The sequence below is a fragment of the Camelus bactrianus genome, chromosome 2, assembly GCF_048773025.1.
Source record: "Camelus bactrianus isolate YW-2024 breed Bactrian camel chromosome 2, ASM4877302v1, whole genome shotgun sequence".
Lineage (NCBI taxonomy): Eukaryota > Metazoa > Chordata > Mammalia > Artiodactyla > Camelidae > Camelus > Camelus bactrianus.
The window spans coordinates 16,954,492-16,974,031 of NC_133540.1; the positions used below are offsets into that span (position 1 = coordinate 16,954,492).

The window sequence follows — 19,540 nt, forward strand, 5'->3', positions numbered from 1 at the left end:
AAAAAAAAGGCTTCTGGCACTCCTTCTAGAAATAGGAATTACTGATTAAACCTAATAAATATAAAAATTAAAGGTACAAGATTTAATAAAATTGAGATAAAATTTTGTAAAATTGGTATATTTGAATGGGCTTTATATAAAACTTTTGCTTAATTATATTGTGGGATAGATATATTTCAATGGAAAAACACTTCCCCTTCTTGGTATTATACGGCTGAGCACATATCTGTCCCTTAGAAAGTATTAATTGAACAAAATAAAGGAAACCAATAGAGTTACATGAGCCGTCCAGTATAACATAAAATTAAAAACTAATATTCAGTGGCTAATAAACAATAAAATAAGAGGTTTACCCTGGGTTTAACTTACAACTCAAGGAAAAGAGACCTTACTAAATACATTATGCAAGCTTTGGAAAACATGATAAAGTAAATCTTAAAGTTTTAAAACATGGAATTCTTTGTTTACAGCTATTCTCACTGATACAAAAAAACCAATTAAGTAGATACAATTGCACCTGGGGGACAGAGCAGTTCTCTGGGGAACTGGAAGCGTGTGTCTTTGTCTTGCAGATCAGAAATATAAATACAGCAAACAGTGACCTAGGACTGAGCCTAATTAGCTCAATGAGATAATACTTAAGGCCAAGAAATTTTTGGCATTTTAGAACTCAGAACTCTGACGCATCCTTCAGCATTTGTCAAGAATTCTTAAGTGTCTGTTTCATAAATAGTAAGCTTTAGTGATTTGAGCAAGCAAATTCAGCATACTCCAACTATTATTATACCTAACTTATAAGTAAGTTTTAAAGTGAACCTATGAGATCTCTAGCTTTTGTCTGTTTATAAGCCTGCGTACACATTATAGATGTGAGATATTTATACAGCTAAAAAAAAAAAAAATCAAAGTCAAAGAGCTCTGCTTAATTGACGTAAAAAAATAAGAGCTTACAAATTAAGTATTTTTAAAATAAAAACTGACCAAATTGACTTTCAGCGTCACACGAACAGGAAAATATTCAATATTAAGATAATATTTGATATTGTTTAGTTTAAGTATGTTCTAATTAATATAGAAATCTTTAAAGTCATCAATATTAAGTATAATACCATTACTGTACCTAGGTTTAATGAAAGTCAAATAAGATCCTGTTATATCTGTTGCAGATTTGCCAAGAAAAAAGATAGTAATGTGGTGTAGTAAAATTTTAAGTAAATTAAATGCAAATGAGGTGAGAGCTTTGGGTAAATTTTTAAAATATATTATTAAAATGTATGCTTAAGATAATCTCTAAATGTTTGGGATCTTTAAATTCTAGAGTTGTGCTACATTAAGTTAAATGATAGGATTTTATTAAATAGCTATGACATTTTCAGATAAAATAAGATTGAAATATGAATTATTTAACATTTAACTTACCCTTACAGAGAAACTAAAGGTGTTTAGAAATATTAATAAATGGTTGGTGCTACACTGAAATAATCTCTATTATTAAGGGTATTATCTCAGTATCCTAGGAAAGTAAGATAAATGTGTAAAGGAAGATATAAGAATGCAATTATATTTTGTTAATAAAAAATAGTGACTTTCTTCTGAAGCTGGTTACTTCTGAATGGAAGCGAAAATAAAGGACACACTAATGTGAGTATAGAAAGCTGTGGAAGGTTTGTGGAAGAGGAACCCTGAGGAAAGAGTTTTGTACGTGGTCAGAATTGGCTAAGTTCAGAATCAACTTGGGCAAAGTAAATGAATCTTAGAAGTAATCTGGTAGAAGACTAGATTTGATTTTCTCTCTGTTAAGAGGAGAAAATTTTCTAAAAATGTTAATCCACCTTCAGTAACAAATTGTAAAGCTTCTTATACCACATAACTGATCTGTTCTGCTTTTACCTTTGACGTACTTTCTTGTTAATGAAAAAGAACTACTTTACAGTGATCTATATGTTTATCTGACCAAGTGTTCTGAAAACTTTTAACAAGCTCCCCAAATATCAATTTCTAATTGAAGTTCTTTTAATCTCCAGTTAAGTTTGGGGTGCTACAGAGGGCCCCTGAAACATCCCAAAGAGAGATTTTAAACTAATAAGTTTCATTTGGCATGTTAAATAACATGGTATTGTCAAATGAATAATAGGTCTTCCTAGGTTATATTGTATAAGAAAATATTATTAATATACATATTCTAGAAATTATATGGACTCCCTAAAATTCTGGCATATCTGAAAAGTTACCAGTCATAATTCTGGTTATAGTGACCAGCTTTCTTTATCGATTATAGTGTAACGGTGTTTAACCATGCTTTTAAATCACTTGTCATTTATAGACAGTTAATTGTTTCCTTCTGATGATTTTGCAAAATGCTTTCTCTTCAAGGAGATTTATTGATTTCAAATAAATTTCAAACTATAGCACTGAACTAAACTGGGTAAGAAATTTTAAAAGTCTAATGAAAACTCTGATTAAAAGAATTAGTTACATGGGACTGAGTAAACTGGTGAATATGGTTATACTTTTTGATTTTGTCTGAAATACTACTGGCTTTTAACCTGTTTCCCAGACATAAAGAAACCCTTCTCCTTAAGCTAGTTATGATTCACAGAAATTTGATAAATTATACCTATGTAAGCAGACTTGGAACAGTAATCTTTTCTCTCTATCTGATCCCTCAAGAGACTAAAAACTCTAAGGTCCCCAGTGGCTCTATCAGACAAATTAGGAAGATCATCTCCTAACAGATATAGCAATCTCAAGGTATTTTAAGGATTTTAAAGAGAAAAGAATTTACCTATATCTGTAAGGCAGAAATCCATGACAAGCCCTTGACGAGGCTTTCCAGGCCTTAGAAAACCTTATTAGCATTCTACCCTGAGAGTCCTTATTAAAAGTTCCAACACAGCCAATTTAAAAAAGCCTATATAATCAAATAATCAGACTTAGCTTGTAAACAAATTAATCTTGATTTGACTATATTTGAGAAAACTGAGGGTAACTTTAGAGAGAAAAAAGATTATATTTTACTGGATATTAATTTCTAGTTTTGTTAATTGAGGTCTATATTTACTAAGACACTTCCTAGATCATTCCTTGCTGTTATGTCACATTGCTGTAAAGGTTAATTGAATTATGAAAAGAATAATCTAGGTTTGTTTCTGAGGCTCAATAATCTATCCTTGGGTAAAGTTCCAATGCCCCATGACCTGCAGCCAGGGGATTATAAATACTGGAGCAGGCATGACTTAAAGAACTGTCTCCAACCTGAACGGAAGGACCCTTTACCAGGTACTCTTAACTAGACCATACACACCAAAGCTGAAGGAAATGGACTTTCAGATTCATTTCCTATCAGAAACAGCCCCTGCAGTGCACTGGCCTATAGAGCACTGCTCACCTTAAAACAATGCCCAAATGGAGAAAAAGCTACCAGGCCAGGATGAGAAGAAGACAACATCTGAAGACAAGATCTGAAGACAACAACTGCAGACCCAAGACATCGGACCAGGCCTGTATGCCAATTACTTTGATAATTTCTCCTACCTTTGATTATGAACTACTCCAATTGTTAAGTTTATGGTAAATTACCTATGTCTAGTACTTCTGTGTTACCTTGGTGGGTTTCCCTACTCCAAGGCTCTAACTAGATAGCCCTCAGAAACGTTATTCTAAAAAGAAATTATAGTTCTGTTTAGGCCACTGTTGATCTTACAAGGTGGGAGTCCTCACCTGGCCAATTAATACCTGCTGTGACCCTGACCATAAATATGAAATTTCTCATAAGATCACTCAAACTCAATCGGAAACACAAGCAAAATTTTAACCGAAAAATATAACTTCTCGACTATTAAATTCTTACTCATGACTTTATTAACGTTACTAGCTTTATTACTTATATCCTGTCTATATAATAAAATTGTTGTCTGTTACATTTCCCAATGTGTAACTAGGCCTACAAGATTGATGATGGCTAAACATCTTGAAGAAATAGATAAAATTTATAACTCTGTGTAAAATAATTGTAATAGTGTGATTCTAGTTATGGGAATGAGCAACGAAGGGTAAACAATTCCTGGATCATAATAGACTAGTAAGACAGGCGATCCAGAGAACTTTTAGTATCAACAGGGCCTGATAAAAAAAAACTAACACCTTGAATGGCAGCTCAGAAGATTCTTCACCTGAACTAGGAATGAGCCGTCCTAGCACCGTGGGACAAAATTGGTCATGAAATGTCTCTCAAAATATTGGTCGAATTTAGGACCAAGGGGGAGCACTGTGAATGAAAGTACTACAATGTGAATGAAAATACTGCAACCATGTCACTAACAAAGAATGCTGAAACCAAGTCATCAGTGGCTGCTGCAACACCCCAGCGAGGACAGATCTGCAGCCCAGCCTCTCAGCCACTCACATTGGTGCCCTCTGAGTGGACTCAGAATAAGAAAGGACAGGATAATTGCCCTAGATAGCTAGGTGCTTGTTGAAGTATGAATTCAGTGAGTCCAAATGTTTGCTTCCTCCCATACATAGAAAACCACTAAATAATTGAACTTGAGATACCTGGATTTCTTTAGATAACAAGCAATCTTTTATTGTTCCAACCACCTGGTCTTTGTTGTAAAGCTCCTATATATCCTAGCTCCTCCCATACCTCTTGGGAGCAGTCCCTCAGAGTGATCTGAGAGGCTGTCATCTTGGCTCGAGTCCTCCTGCCAAATGAAACACAACTCTTAATTTTAGGCTGAACGTTTATTTCAATCAAGTCCCAGAATAGACACAACTCATCACTTCTGTAATGGAACACACTGGATCAGGAACCAAAAGCGTGTTCTAGTCCTGAAAACTACTGGTTCCTCTTTCTTCCTGTCATTATACAATCCCACCAGAACTCATTACTTTTGCTGTCTGCTCATCTGGTAACCAAACTCAGAGAACAGTCAACTCAGCAGACTGCCCTACTGGGGAGAACAGCTGGCAACAGCACTGCGGGTTGCCTGCCCTCCCGCAAGCTCTGCCAACCCCTAGTGTCCTCCATGGAGACCAGGTCAACAAAGTCCCACACGTTAAGTAAATCATTTTATTTTATACGATATGTTACATATATACCCATCTCTGAAAACAGCTCTGCCAGAATCCCAAACCTTCAACATTAATCTGCAAAGGCAAATCAGGTCCCCAAGTGAAAACAAGTCTTAAGACGACGCTAAGGCCTCCAAAGTTCTCTCCACGACCATCAACCAAACTGCCTGCAGGTCTGCAGCTGCAGGCGGCTACATGTCTGTTTTTAAAGCAACCCCTTCCTGCCCTCGGGTGCTACAATGTCCCTCTACGCCCTCCCATCTCAGGGTAAAAGCAGCCGCTGCAGAACCTTGCAGGGCAGCACTGACAGTACTGGACACAGAGGATCAGAGCTAAACTAAGCCTTCTGATGACACGAGCTTGTCACTCTGTCACTTTACAGATGAAGATATATATAGAGAGATAGGTGGGGTGATCTTGCTCAAAGTCACACAGCTAGTAAGTGGCAAAGTCTATAACTCTGCTCCTCCCTCCGGCGTGACGCCCCATCTGGGACACCCACAGGGTTCTCTCGTGCCTGCCTGACCAGTCCTTTCCTGTCACTCATAACCCACCACAGTGTCTGACCCTAGCCTGCCTTTCAGCATCTTTTCCCTCCAGTCTCTCAGGAACAAGGCTGCTCTGGCCACTGTATGACTTCCAGCTTCCCAAACCCTCCGTGCTCATGCTGGTCTTGCCTGAGCATCCGGCCCCCTGCTCAAAGGCTTTTCCTCCATTGCAGGAGGACGTTTCCACTCTCCACAGGGACACCCCCCTCAGAGGAGCCCTCTTCTTGCCCTCAGAACGTCAGGTGTCCCAGGCCACATCCCTAGCTGCCCCATTAGGACTGCGGGGGCCCAGGTCTGCTAGTCAGACCAGCAGCCTCAGAGCCAGGGATTATGCCCGGGTCACCCTGCAAACCTACTGCCCGCCTCACAGCCCCCAGCCAGCAGGTCACCTGGAAGTCACAGCAAGTGCCCCACCCAATCCAGAAGTCTCTTCATTTGCCAGCACGGCTGACGGCTGGTTTCCAACCTTTGGTCAGTTTTGCAAAAAACAGCACCTTCCACTGTGAACCGGGGGGGTTTTGCTTCTGCTACCCACCCTTACTGGAAACGTCAAGGGAAACCAAAAGGCCTTCTCTCAACACTTTTTTGATGACACCCACCCACCCACAATACTCAAATGCTCAAGAGAATTGGGTCCACGTGATTTTGTTTCCCTTACACTAAGTGGCCAAAACACTGCGGGATTCTTTCTCTTTTGAGGGTATTTGTACTCAGTTTATCGGCTTTAATCTGTTTTTGTCTCTCTCTTCAGTATCTCTAGCAGTTGCCACTTCTTACTCCCTTCAGCAGCCTCCCTCCCAACATCAAGTCTAGGAAATCAGCTGTGATGAGGGGCCCGGGGGCAGTCACAGAAGATGCATCTAAGGCACAGAGAGGCGACATAATTTGCCCAAGGTGATCAGCTTCAACCCCAACAGTGTGTGTCACGTCCCTCTGTTTAACTCTTATGCTAAGCAAGTTAAGTTTTTGTAGATTATACTTATAAACAGATGAGGTATCAAAATATATACAAGGGCATACATCTACTCTAAGATGTTCATTAACTCCACTATTTTGTTTCTATTTATTTTATTTCTGTTAAAAAAAATTAAGAACCTCTGCAGTCAATATAGCAAAATGTTACTGGGTTTTAAATCCAGAATATAGAGGTGTTAAGTGTGTCATTACTCATCTTTATTTGTATGTTCACAAGACAAAATGATTTGAAAGTCTCTCTCCCCTCCCCCTACTCACTACTGGCTCTCACCTGAGCTCCCAGACCACACATCCAGCAGCCTTTCACTTTACCCACAGCTGAACTCATCAGATTTTCCCCAGAACTCCCTCTGCAGCTTTCCCTCATCACAGCACAGCAGGGCTATCATTTACCTCATTAATCCACCCAGAAACCTGGGCCTTACTCCATTCTACCTTCACACACAGCATTCATCCTTTCCTTTTTACCATCGAAACATGTCTTCAATCTGTTCGCTTTTACCCACTGACCGTCCCACCGATCAAGTGGAAGCCACCAACACTGCCCACCTGGACTCACGAGTCTCCCAAGTGGCCCTACAGCCACTCGCCCCTATTTGAGACAAATGGGATTGTGTCACTCCCGCGCTTTTAGGACTCTTTTCAAACCCACTTTTCTTAGAAGAAACTCCAAGTTCTTCACCTAGTGAAGGTCTTTGTCATCAAACTGTCAGCTCAGGGAGGGCAGGACACGCCCTCTCCCCTTGGCCCAGCCCTCTGGCAGAGCATCAGCTTGGGAGGACCTGCTGAGATACACCAGCCTGTATTCTAAACCTGGTCTTGAGTTCTTAACAAATTGCTTCACTTATCTATACAAATCCAAGGTAGATTAGAAAGATTTTAGATGTTGAGCTACACTATTGATTTGGGGATTTTGCACTAGCAACCTGCAAGTACATGTTCTAATGATTCTGTCTTCTAAAAACCACACCCAGATTTAAGTAGTACTTGTGGAATGTCTTCGGAGTAAAAGGGACTGTACTTTTACAGACTTTATATTTTATAACATGAACAACCCGCACAGGGTCACAAATGGAACCGCCTCACAAGTGACAGAAGACAGGTGAGAGGCATATAGCAACAGGTCACAAAGATGGTAAGAGCAAAGTTGATTCTCCAACCCCCAAAAAAATTCCTCAAGGAACTGAAAACTCTGAATTTTGAAAGTAAAATACTATAATATAAAGAAATAAAATAAATAATCCTCCTCATCAGGGTATTAAGATCTGACTCCAGAATTTTTAGTGTACCATACTGAATCCTAGCACAGAAAAATCAGATGGACTAGTGGTGAATAATTTCCAGGAAAACTGCAGTAATTCCTCCACTTGTAAAAGGACATACACTCACCTGTCAAGGTGAATGTAAACCACATTCTGGAGAAATTCGGAAGCTTCCAGGATCCGCTTCTGGATGTCAAGGACATGGACAGCTTTGAAGCATGCTTCTGAGTCACCGGCATTCTTACACTGCAGGGGGAAAGGAGGCCCCCAGTCAAGAGCAGAGATGTTAGTGTCACATCTCGCAGGCCGTGCCTCGGGGACTCAGTGCCCTGCAGCAGCCCGGCCCCAGGCGAGGACCAGCAGCGTGGCCCACCCAAGCAGGAGGGGCACTGTGCTTGAGAAAGCCCATCCCCGATGGGGGCAAGAGGGGCTGGTGGGGTTGTGTGAACCTATAAATGCTCACAGAAATACACCTACATACAATCAAGTGCTACAATTAAAAGTAGAAGGCTATTTAACAAAATTTCAATTGTCAGTGTTAATTTTGCCATTCCTTTCCGCTTGTCCCCTGCACTCTGAGACAGGCTTAGGCTCTCTCACACCGGGAGCTCTGATGCAATAGTTGTGAAGTTATTTTACTTTGCTGCAAGTGTCTTCACTCCCCGTGTCGCTGTGACTGTCGTCTCTTAACACAGTCAGATGTCTTCCTGGATCTCTCCCTGCGTTCCTTGCTCCTGCTTCTCAGATCCTAAGATAAAGGGCAAGTGAAGACACATGACTATAAAGGCACTGTGGACTTGACTAAAGCCTTCAGTGACCCCCTAGGTGAGTGCTTCCCACCACTTACCTTCGATTCTCAAGGTTCTGCCCAGGGTGACATCCAGACAGGATAGCGTCCTGGGCCAATTAAATGCTGTGTGGCTTGGGCGCACTGACAGGTGCAGGAGCTGGTTCCGGAGCCGGGCACCTCCCCACCTCTGCTCGTCTCTCTCCCAAAGCCCCGCTTCCAAGCCCCCAGGCTCCCTAATCTTCTGTCCTTCTCTTCTACTTTACTCCAAGCCCTTTTCCTCTTCCTTTATTCCCTACTTATCCCCAGCTGGAGTGATTTTTCAATCACAGTATCTGAAAAAATTTCCTGCAGCTGAAAAAGAGGACTCCAGAGGTCAATGCCCATATGCTGGTTCTTGAAGAGAGCCCCAGGTTAGGGAGAACCTCACCAACACTCACAGGGCATCAGACATGTTGCAGGGTCGACCACCCCCAACAAGAGTTTGCTGTGACCCCAAGGCATGCACAGCATCCCTGCTCACAAAAATGTAGTTGGCTCATTTATCCATTATTAAGAAGAAAAATTAAAAATTGTTCATGTTTCTTACTAAAATTATTTATGAGGTGGAAAAAGAAATTGTAATAGAAAAGAACAAATTTGACTTCATGTTAGATATGTTCCTTTGGCTTTAAACCTGTGCCCTGTTTTCTAGGCTCAGACTTGCTAGCTCTGTACCTTTTGTAAAAGAAAGTTGCCTTTAGCCTGAAATATCCAGGAGGGCCTATTCTGCGGGCTCTGATCTTTAAGGATGTTAGCTCTTCTACACTTATGTAGAGATGGCAAGTTGCAAAATAGAGAATAACCTTTTTTTTTTTTTTTGGAGGTTTTAAAGGGTAACCATGATTTGACCCACATGGACATCTGCAAGAACAAATGATTCCAAGGAAAACAATTCGTACAGCAAGAAGTTTGCAACAACCAACCACACCCCCGCCCCTTTTTAGTATAAAAGGAGACTGAATTCTGACTTGGGGAAGAGGGTTCTCCAGGATATCAGTATGCCATCTTCTGGGTCTGCCAGCTTTTCAAATAAAGTCACTATTCCTTGCTCTAACACCTCATCTCCCGATTTACTGGACTGTCATTCAGCAAGCAGAACTAGTTTGGACGTGGTAACAAAATGACTTCATTGGAGGTAGTATGTCTCCACTGTTTCCTCATTTCCAATATGTCACAACCTATCAACTTTATATGCTGTTTAACAACACAACCAAAAAACCTAACATAGGGAATTGATTCCACGGAAATAAAATTATTTCTACTCCTTCAAAACTTTTTTTTCTTTTCTATTTTATTTGTTTTGCTTATTTAAAAGAAAATAAAAGTCAAATCTATTTATTTCACGTATTTTTGTTATAGCTGCATATTTTAAATACTAAAAAGATATTTAAATTGCAATAAAAAATTGTTCATATATTAGTGTAAAGATATATAAACAATCAATGTGGATTAGGAAAGGTATGGATATTTACTAAAAATCCACAGCACATCCAGTCTTTTACAAGCATATCCTGGAATATAAGCTCTATGATCCAGGGGTCCACCACCCACATTCTCACTGCCGAGTTCCTTAGTAATCAACTACCAAGGCACCAACATAGAAAGACGCGATCAGTATTTTAGGTATAAATGAGGGAATTAGCTCATTCAATTCTATTAAAAAAAAAAAAACCCTTAAAATAATTACTGAACTTACAAAGAAAATTGGACACAAAAAATTACAGTTTCTTCCCAAGTCACAAAGCTAATAACTGGTAAAGGCAAGATTTGAACTCATCTGCCTGATTCTAAAAACTAGGTGGAAATCCCATTTGATTGTGGAGGGTCCAGCAGCACAGCCTATCACCATATCTTTGTTCAGATCTAGCCTTAGACAGCCTGAGACAGCACCCCATTCCTATGGAACTCAAGGGCAAATGATATCAATAAGGATTTTATATTCAGTAGTTTCTTAGGTCTCATTTATATAAAGTGTCAGCAGGTCAGCAGAAAATCTCTGGGAAATATGAGTGGATCCAGAGCTTTTTGCTGATTAGAAACTCAGTCTACCAGGACAGAGTGACCTTCCCATGAGAGGCCACATGGACATAAACTAAAGGCAGGTGAGCAATGAAAACTAACAAGACCCTGGAACTCAAGCAAGAAGGACCCCTGCCATCCCCTGCTCAGTTGCCTCTTCGCCCGCATGGACATGATGGCAGAAGACCCAGGTTCTTGTCAAGTTACACCATCATGGGTTCTCACCCATAAAAAGTTACGGCTCTATGCTCTTAAGTACTTTCCAACTTAAATATAATGAAACCAATATCTCAGCAGAATGTCTATATATCCACTTCCTCCCTTCTATTAGGAGAATATTTCTATGGCAACAAAACAGAAATCCAATTAAAAACACCATGCAAGAAGCAGGGAGAAAGTCTGCATAAGAGACTTTTTTCTCACTCTCAGTGAATGAAAACACAGAAAAAGTGTTCCTTCTCCCTCAGCAAGTGGGAGGTAGCCTGATTGTGTGTGTGTGTGCGTGTGTGTGTGTAAATCAAATACAATGAATTCTGGGATATTTACAGATTTTTTTTATCTTACTGTCATTTCATGAGGATGAGACAACCTTTAAAGTAATTTGAATCTAGTGTTCTGAGAGAGTCTCAGGCTCTTTTGGTGGAGGAGGGGAAAGGGGAAAGGAAAGAAGGAAAGAAGTAAATGAAGCAAAGGAGTACGAATACTGCTAGGGAAAGGCAAGACATTAATTTTGTTCCTAATTACATCACACACAAATTATGGACTGGCTTTCCCCCATGTCTTGTCAAGCACTGAGTTGCAGAAGAAGAGGTGACAGCCCATTTCTTACTGAGCTTGTGATTGTACGTGGCATCTTATAGACACAAATCATTTACCCTGATCAAACACTCTAGCAGCAGGCCGTAATTCTCCTCTTTTGAGAGACAAGAAAACAGGTGTTCAAAGAGGGTATATAAGTTCACAAAAGTCAGAGGGCCAGTAAACAAGAGAGGATGAATTCAAACTCAGATCTGAATGCAGAGTCTCATCTTCCCACTCCCAGGACTGGAAAATCCTTAACACACAGGCTCCCCAGCTCCCCTGCAGTGTTCCTGGCACCAAGCATTTCCCATAGCGATTGTCTCCAGTTCTCACAGTCACAGCGCTCTGTGCAGCCAATGGCCTCCATCGGACCTTGATCATCTACCTGCCACGCCCACCAGGCTTCACCATAAAGGCAGGAAAGCTGGCTTTCAAGTGCATACAAAGCCACCCCTGGTCTAACCTGGGCTCTTCTGCGGCTTCTCCAGCCTAAAGGCAGCCATGAAACTGCTCAGAGTTTGTACATGAGCCACACTACCTCTCTCCATCTGTATCCCCACCTATACTACTTAGCTATGACCATTTTGATAATCTTGGAAACAAATTTTTAAAAACAGAAAAGAAAGCATTCTGGAACAAATACTTAATACTTCCAATTTTAAATGACAAGTTACAAAGTGAGTATTTACAAACCAAATCTGCCTTCCTATGTGTCAGTTTTAACAGTTAAAAAATATAATAGCAAAAAAATTCTCACGTACAAAATTAACAAAGACATCAACAATAATCTGGAATAAACTCAAAATTAAAGCCCATGTTCTACATGGAGAAAACTACTGGACTCTACTGAGGTGTAAAGTAAGAGGTGTGAATGTAGAGACATCAACATATTGCATGGAGGAAAGCAGTTTTGTAAAGATGTAAGTTCTCCTAAAGATAATTCAAAACTTACTAAAAAATCCCATGAAAATACTATCTGTTTTTTTTTAACTTGAACAAAGTATTTTAGAATTCTTCAGGAATAATAAAGTCATAATACTAGCCAAGAAAATTTGGGATGGAAGAAAAGAATAAAAAAAAATAACACTTTCAGATATTAAATAAATTTTTACAATATGTAAGATATAGCGCTAGAGTAAGAAAGTAAAATTGACAGAAATAAACCATGAGCTCAAAAAGAGACTCTAGTGTGCATAAGTATATTGTACAGGTGGGATTTCAAATCAAAGAGCAAAGTATGAATTCAATAATTGTCCTGGGACAATCAGACAATCACCCGGAAAGAACAAATTATATTCCTGTGCTAATGACCACAAGAAAAATTACAGAAAGTGATGTAAATATTAAAATACTAATAACAACAATTGCAACTCTTTGCTCATATTAATTCAACTTCTCCTCACTATAACAAGTACTATTATCATCTCCATCTTAGAGATTAAAAAAACTTACACAATAGATTTATATCATTATAAGAAAGTGTTTCTAAGAATAATACCAAAGATAAAACCCAAAAGGAAGACATTTACAATCTTAAAAATATTTTGGGCCACAACGAAAATAAAAAACCTACTGAACAAAATGAAAGGCAAGAAATGACAAGAAAAAGCTCTGTGATACATGTTGATGAAGGCAACGGGTTAATGTTCATAACATACAAAGAGCTGTCACAAAGCAACAAGAAGCTCCCTCACTTAAATGTGTGCAAAGGACAAAAGGGATCATTCACTTTTAAAAAGTCAGATGGCTAATGAGTGAAAAATGCTCAATACCTCACTGGTCATCAAATGCAAACTAAAACAATGAAAAAGCACTTTTGCTCATCATATTGTCAAATATTTATAAAAGATATTCTAGCTAGTGTCCATCTGTGAGAGAACAAACTGTGAGCGACTTTTTGGAGGATGACATGTCAATGGATATGTAAACTCTGAAAAACGTGTGTACACACAGACTCAACTCAACTTCTAGGAATCTTTTCATTTAGAAAAATAATCAATTCAAAAATATGTACTCATCAGAGCATTTACACAGCACTGTTTACAATGTTGGGAAGAAAAGCTGAAGTGAAATCATATCCAGTGATAGAAAATTGGTTACATAAGTTATTCTACAGCTTTTCATTCCCTACTGGAGAAGCAATTTCTAGAGTCACTTGAAAGGAACCTGTGATGAATGTAAATGTCACATCCAGGGACTAAATTTCCAGAAGCCTTAACTAAAGGAATACTCATACAAGATCACAGGAATGTTTGTACAAGAAGGATGCCAGTCAAACATCCTTTCTGAAAGTGGAAAATGGAGAAAACTTAAGGGTCCACCATCAAGAAAAGGATGCGGTAAATCACGGCAAGATGTGGGCTCTGAAGGGGCCGGTGATTCGGCAAGGTCCAGGGCCTTGTCCACATCGCTCTCCCACCAAAGCTGTCCTTGCACAAGAGACCACACCTGCACATCAGGAGACCCCTCCACTCTATCCGAAAGGACTGGGTGAGTCTGGAGTGGGAGGATGTCTGTGATATACCCGTGAGTGAATAAGCGAGCTGCAGAACACATATAGTATGGTCTTATTTTTCAATAAAGCATATATACACACACATATAAATAGATTTCCCATATACGTGTACATATGTAGGTATGTATGTATTTATGGATATATATATATATATGTCATAGGCATAAATGTCATGAAATATATACACCACATTGTCAACAGCTTTTACACTCAGGAAATAAGGGGAAGGGATTTAGGGGCCTTTCGGTACCACCACAGCTCTCTTTTCAGTATTTCAGTTAAGTATACTTGAATTTAAAAGTTTTTTTCAAGTCCGAAGTAAAATGGACGATGCCTCCACAAGACAGAATGCTATACTGGTCATTAAAAATCATGCCAGGGGAATTAGAATATTGTGGAAAAACATGTAATAAGCCGAATGGAAAATGGAGGTCTCCACACAGTCAACAGGCACAGAGTGATCGCTGGTTTTTATGACAGAGGTGATACAAACTGACAAAAAGAACAGAAAATAGATGTTAAAGTGTTAATTACTATCTCTGAGTAGTGGGACAAGGATACCCTCTTTTGCCCCTTTTTTCAGACTTATTATATTAAATACACATTATTTTTCATCTGAAAAAAGCATTTTTAGATGTCTAGTACCACGCATTGGAGAAAATACATGAGTACTTACAGAAACAAATAACTAGGAGGCACCGCAGCAGCATCACAAAATGAAGAACAGGCGATCCTGAATAACAACGCGCAGTTACAGAAGGACCCACAAAGTGAGAGCACCTGCTGTAACAGGGCATGGCCCCCTTCTATTTGTCAGTTGTGTCTTCAGGGCTGAGGCAGTTCTGAGCACGGCCAGTGTCAGTGCTGGTGTCTGGATGGATGCCACTGGAGGTGAGGGCACCTGCAAGCTGAGAGGAAGAACAGAAATCATCCTCTGCTTTTTCTGTCTTGTTTCTTTGTTACTGTAAAAGAGAGGCATAAATAAGATAAACTGTGAATCTTCCCTACTGAAATTTCAGTAATGAAACCGTTCTTAAAACCTTCACAGCTTATATTCTGCTTATAACTGTCTTTTCAACAAAGCATCATATTTATTAAATGTTAATTAACTCAACTCCCTGTTGAAACCTTCTATTAAAGAACATGAAATGCACTACGTGAAAGCACCACACCTGCAGTGACTACCTTATCTGCCTTGATGGCAGTGCAGTCAGCACTCACCATCCCGTGGCCCTGAGCTCCTAATGCTGCTAAGAGAGCACGCTGCTGCCTCTGATGGAGAGAAACTGTGAAAACATTCTCTGAAATCTACAGCACTGACAAAACATAACTGACAAATCCCAGGCTCCTTGGAGGCTGTCAATTTCTGTTTCTGTCCAAACACCGTCAATGAGCAGAACCACCCCATTCCGAGCCATGGGACTCACGTGGGAAGCAGTTTTGGATAAATTTCCATGTATAGAATGTAACCAACTATACATAGAACTCTGACAAAATAAAAGATGAAATACTCTGATTTTGGAAGACACTCAAAATATTCTCCTAAGCCTTAGTAGCTGGAAAGGCTGGGCTTCTCCTCATCCACTTATTCATTTCACATCCAGTGAGAATCTCCCACAAACCCTGTTTCCCTGTGTCTGCTGGGAGCCTCAGGCACACTCTTGCTGTCGATCTTATAAGTCACAGCAATCTTATAAGTCTTAAATGTCTCACGCCTGCAACCCTCACACAAGCTCACCAACTAGCCATAATGTCTGTACTTGGCCCCATTTTCTCACCTGTTTATTTGGTATCTGTTCTTCTGTAAGCTGCCTAATATGCTTCTTGGAACAAGTCAGAAGAATGAGTGGGTAGATAAATGGATAGATGGACAGGTGAGAGATGGGCAGACAAACAGAGAGACTCCAAGAAAAGGGGAAAGAAAAGGGGAAAGAAAATTTCCTATGCAGAACCCTCTTCTAGTCAGGGAAGAAAACCACCACGGAGAAGAGTGAAGAGGCAGGTGGCTTAGGGCTGTTTCCTGGATTCCATGAAAAGTCACACCAAGAGATGAGAGGGTAGAACTATAAATAATAAAAGAAAAAAAGCATGCATGCTTGAAAAATATATCTACAGTATGTACTTTATAAAGGATAGATTCAAATCATCAGGGCCCAATAACACAATCCTTGGGTATTTACAGAAGTGAGAATCCCATCTCCAAACCACAAGGCATCCCTTCGGAGCACTAAGAGTCTACACGGGACGGTCATAAAGCCATCACCGCAAAAGTTATGCTATCCTGCGCTTACGAGGAACGAGCAGCTGTGCTCGGGCTGCCCAGGTGCGCCATTTACACCCCACAGCACCTCTACGGGGGGGGGGACGCCTAGCGAGCCCGTCTCTACAGGACAGGAAACAAGTCCAGGAGAGGCTAAGCTGACCTAACATTTCTCCATCTCACAGGACTGGTCACTCCAGAGCAGGACTCGAACTCGGACCCACGTTTGTAACCATGGTACTAACGTGCTCTGTGTGCTTTTTGTGTGTATAATACATTTGTTTCTGGCATGAAAGGATATTTAATAAATGATCGGTTGTCTTGTCTATCTCATTAGCTCACAATCTTTATATTTTTGAATTGTACTCTTTTCCCCTGGAGAAAGGAATGGAAAGAACAGGGGTCAGAATGAGGTGGGGCTCCATTCTTTATATGGTACCTCATCTCATCCAAGTCCCCAACCAGGGAGAAGGAGCAAATGTTGTCTTCAATTTTAAAGAGAGTGCTCCACTGATGGTGACTTATTCAACTGCAAAACCAAGGCTGGGGGCAGGGACATGCAGCAACCAGAGCTGTATCACCTGTAGGAAGGCGGGAAAAGCTCATGGGAGGGCTCAGGGGGTCAGCCTGATTTAACTTCAATTGATAAAAGAATAACACACTCTAAAAATACTAGCATTCAATGGATTTGTTCTTTCTTGTCATTTAGCAAGTTTCCACAGCGCACATGTAAGATTATCGTGAACCAGTGAAAAGAAGAGTCTACAGATAGGGAAAATCAATGCCACAGGCAGGCTGAAAGACAGGCTGGAGGAAAGGAAGGGAAAGGGCATCGTTATGAATAGGGGAAAGACTGGGAAAAAGACATCATCACAAAGACCCTCAAGCATCATTCAACAATCATATTATCATTCATTCAAGAGAGAGTTACTGTGGTCTTATTTTGTGCAAGATTGTACAGAGGGCAAAGCAAGAGTGCAGCATCCATGGTGGCAGCAAGTGGCGGGGCTCAAATAAACTTCTGATCCCGGTACCTGGCACACTTGTCCTCAGTATAAAGGCAAAGAAAAAAAAGTAAAATAATGCTCTGTAAACTCAAAGCATTGTTGAAAAAAATTAAAGAAGACCTAAATACCTGGACAGACACACCACGCACATTCCTGGATCAGAAGACAGCGCTCTTGGAATGGCAGTGCTCCCCAGAGCGATCCATACATACAACGTGGTTTCGATCACAATCCCAGCTGGCTCCACTGCAGAAACTGACTAGCTGCTGCTACAATTCATATGGGAATTCGAGGGTCTCAGTAACCAAATTGTGCTTGAAAAAGAACAACGTGAGAGGACTTGTAATACTCAATTTCAAACCTTACAACTGTATCTCCAGGTGTGGTTAGAGGCCATTTTTAAGTTATTATTGTGTTTATCCTTATTTTCTAAATTCTCTACAATGAAAATAACTGTTACAATAAGAAAAATAAAAAGTAAGGTATCTTTTAAAACATGCACACCAATTCATTCATTGGGAAAATAATATTTTAACTATAAAGAGGTAAACAAATATCTAGTGAAAAAGGACTACTTAAAACAACAGTGCATTTACATTTTTCATAAATTGAAAACTGAAAAGTACAAACACATCAAGTTTCTAGGGAGACCGATGCAACATATTAATAGTTATTTTCAAAAATTCTAATTGAACAATGAAAACTCAAGAAAGGGAAAATCGTGATTGACAGCCAACTGCAAACACATGGAGAGCAAAGGCCTAGAAATCACAGTGCCTTTAACTCTGCTACTAACTCAATAGGAGAGGAAACTCCTCCCTGAGGGGAGAGTGGAATCCCATGCATAAGACAGGATACACAGTACAAACTGCACTAGAATCAGGGGTGATTTTCTTAGAATTCTAAGGTTACAACATTGCTGAAAAACTATAAAAACACTGACAGACAGATTAAAACACACAGTCATATATATTATATAGAAACATATGAAGTCTGCTCCCATGTTGCATAGAAATACAAACATATTTGTTCATTTATGGGCACTGATTACTTTATCCCAGGTAGAATATTTCAACTACAACAAATAATCAATATTACACACCTTTTGTCAAATCTAGTTGATAAGTTACTCTGCTATGTAAACATAATGTGTCTAAGATAGATCTAAAATTAGTGGAAAAGATCTTTGTATGCTTCCTTGAACTCTTCTCAAAATTCCAAGCTTAATTTTAAAATACCTCTGAGCAGTATTTCTATATGATCTTTTCCCTCGTGAAATGAACAACACAGTCTGTTGTCAAAATTATGTCCTTACAATTATTCACGAGCACCGTATCCTAACAAAACTGCTGGACAAAAAGGCACTATCCAGACACTGTGACAAAACAAATGAAACACAAGGATGACAGTGACCCTATTCTGGAGGGCTTATAATGTGTTCCAACACCGGGGTTTTTATTTGATTGGTTTGATTGGTTAGAAAAATAAAATCACTCAAGTACTTTCTTCTTTGAGCATTCTGTAAGTCATGACTGTTTTCAGTGTCATGAGCAGGAAAGACTTAAGCAAGACTTGATTAGGTCAAATAGCAACAATCATCACTGGAGAGTGAGTAATAAAGAAGTAAACTGATAGAAATGCTTCTGCCTACATGAGACCTAAAATAAACCTACACTGATCTCTGCAAGGAAAATGAGGAGTTGAGGTCCCCAATGAGAAAACAAACTAACAAGAAATCAAAAAAGGAAAGACTTTTTCCATAACGATTCCAGGAAGGAGTGGAGCATGGTGGTGAAGAGCACAGATGCTGGGGACAAACATGAGGGTCTGAACTCCCACAGCACTGGGTAGCTGTGACACTGATATGTCAGTGAAATTTTCTGCATCCCAGTCTCCTATCCATAGACTGGGGACAACAACAGCACCCGTCTCCTAGAACAGTCCTAAGAATTAAGTTATTTTATATATAAAAATTTAAATAAAATACCTCAGATTATAAATATTACCCCAAAACACAAGGAACAAAGAAAACAGTGATAAATTGGAATTCATCAAAATGTAAAACATTTCTTCAAAGGACACCATCCAGAAAGTGAAAAAACAACAAACAGGAGAAAATTTTTTCAAATCATTTATCTGATTAGGAATTTTTATCTTCAAATAAAAAAAAAAAAAAACCTCCTATAACTCAACAATAAAAAGGGAACTCAATTAAAAAGTGAATAAAGGATCTGAAAATGTATTTTTCAAA

The 19,540-nt window shown here is 39.5% G+C and overlaps 1 protein-coding gene across 1 annotated transcript in view; it reads right to left on the minus strand.

The window, feature by feature from the left end:
* The window catches only part of LOC141579581 (trafficking protein particle complex subunit 9-like), a 90,288-nt gene that overhangs the window by 19,677 nt on the left and 51,071 nt on the right, over nt 1-19,540 (minus strand). Inside the window, exons 15-18 of the mRNA XM_074376349.1 lie at nt 17,418-17,603; nt 14,699-14,930; nt 8,498-8,606; nt 7,986-8,104 (exon numbers count right to left, since the gene is read on the minus strand). The gene's annotated coding sequence lies outside the window, so the exon portion shown is untranslated. The remainder of the gene's footprint in view (nt 1-7,985; nt 8,105-8,497; nt 8,607-14,698; nt 14,931-17,417; nt 17,604-19,540) is intronic.